Source organism: Lactuca virosa, unplaced genomic scaffold (assembly GCF_052849685.1).
Source record: "Lactuca virosa cultivar CGN04683 unplaced genomic scaffold, Lactuca_virosa_CGN04683_v6 scaffold_194, whole genome shotgun sequence".
In the NCBI taxonomy this organism is placed as follows: Eukaryota; Viridiplantae; Streptophyta; class Magnoliopsida; order Asterales; family Asteraceae; genus Lactuca; species Lactuca virosa.
The window spans coordinates 30,001-32,500 of NW_027629978.1; positions in this window are offsets into that span (position 1 = coordinate 30,001).

Sequence of the window (2,500 nt, forward strand, 5' to 3'; positions counted from 1 at the left end):
GCCCATGAACGACCAAGGGAACAAGGCCATGAACGACCAATGGAACAAGGCACCTTGCCACACACATGCCCATGAACGACCAAGGGAACAAGGCACCTTGCAACACACACGCCCATGAACGACCAAGGGAACAAGGCCATGAACGACCAATGGAACAAGGCACCTTGCCACACACATGCCCATGAACGACCAAGGGAACAAGGCACCTTGCCACACACACGCCCATGAACGACCAAGGGAACAAGGCACCTTGCAACACACACGCCCATGAACGACCAAGGGAACAAGACACCTTGCCACACACATGCCCATGAACGACCAAGGGAACAAGGCCATGAACGACCAAGGGAAAAAAGCACCTTCCCACACAAACACCCATGAACGACCAAGTGAACAAGGCTTCTTCCCATACACAACCCCATGAACGACCAAGGGAACAAGGCTACTTCCCACACAAACACCCATGAACGACCAACTGAACAAGGCTACTTCCCACACAAACACCCATGAACGACCAAGTGAACAAGGCTTCTTCCCACACACTACCCCATGAACGACCAAGGGAAAAAAGCACCTTCCCACACAAACACCCATGAACGACCAAGTGAACAAGCCTTCTTCCCACACACAACCCCATGAACGACCAAGGGAACAAGGCTACTTCCCACACAAACACCCATGAACGACCAACTGAACAAGGCTACTTCCCACACAAACACCCATGAACGACCAAGTGAACAAGGCTTCTTCCCACACACTACCCCATGAACGACCAAGGGAACAAGGCATCTTGCCACACACATGCCCACGAACGACCCAAGCCCATCCTCACCGGTCTAAGGAACAAGGGGCCTTGACACACCATGAGCTGATTTCTAAGCAAGTCAAACGATGAAGGGAGAAAAGTGTTGTAACCGAGTCCGTTTAAGTGTTGTAGTTCCTACTTAATACATAGTCAATTGAAGTTTTAGTTCCAATCCGAACTGCTCGGAGCTAAGGCACCAAAACATCACATTCCATGCCAAAATCAAAAACACAGCTTGAGATGTACTCAAACTTATGTCTGTGTTCTTCCGAGTTCATCTAAGCGACTTATGAATAGCTAAAAGCCTTATCTGCCTGCCTATCACTAGGCGAAGGGGAAAAAAACCCGAACATGATATAATTACATTTCAAGTCCATTCGTCTATGTTAACAATGACCCACACAACGTTTCAATGACATTCCTACTTGATTTGAGCGACATATCAACAAGTAGGGAACCAAACACTTCAAGGCATGGCCAAAAATAGGCCACATACATTTATGCCCCAAACATGACATTTTTTTTATTTCAAAGCCTTTCATTTATAATAAAAAGCATCCCTACAACATTTCGTGTGAATCCGAATTAATTCGAGCGAGTTATGGACACATTCGCAAAATTATGCATCCCTGGGCAAATCAATGTCTGTTCCTGTCACCAAGCTCTTTGTGCAATATGTATATATAGGGGAACCATGGGACTGCTTCCCACCGGCGCCCCACTTGGTGTCTAGCGCCCAACGCTCTCGAGGCTGGCACGCTCGAGGCATGGCCAAGGCGCCCGGTCTTCACGAAAACGAGGCCAAAACTCCCCCCATAGACGCCCCACTCCCGTGTCCCCTCCCCCCGACGTCTTGCGTGTCCAAAAATTATGCATCATCAGGGAAATCAATGTCTGTTCCTGTCACCAAGCTCTTTGTGCAATATGTATATATAGGGGGTACCATGGGGTCTCATTCGCATAGGTGCCCGGCATGTGGGATGGGCAACTAAGAATCGTGAGGCTGTATCGGCACCAACAGGGCAAGCCAAGCCAAGCCCCACGACCCATGTATGAGGCCACCCCCCAACACGTTGCCTTGGAATTCTCGAACGATGACCTGAAAACTAGCCCCGTTGCCTTCATTTTCCTCGACACGTTGCCTTGATTTCTCGAACGATGACATGAAAACTAGCCCCGTTGCCTTTATTTTCCTCGACACGATGACCTGAAAATGAGCCCCGTGGCCTAGATTTTCCTCGACGTCGCGAGCATACTAAAAATTATGCATCCTCAGGGAAATCAATGTCTGTTCCTGTCACCAAGCTCTTTGTGCAATATGTATATATAGGGGGGTGGCCGTGAGTGAGCACGGCAAGGGGTGAACGCGCCAGACGGCCTTTGAGCGTGATCTTGGGTGATGGTTGCTTAGTTCCCGTGTTGCTTACATAATACCCTTCCGAGTGGTGGCCTTGACAGGGCGTTTGGATGCCTTGTTAGGTCTCTGCGACAACGTTCCAGTGTTGTGGTCTCGCCTTGGCAGTGCGGGATGAATCTGTTTGTGTGGTAGTAAAATCACTCTGTGTGTGCTAATCTTTCGTTCGACGTGCTACTGGTGCCTGCCAGCATTTGATTTGTGCTGATGATCGGGAAAACATAGGCGTTAAAGTGGCATGTGTTGCTTTTTGTGATACTACTACGGTACGCTGGTGTATC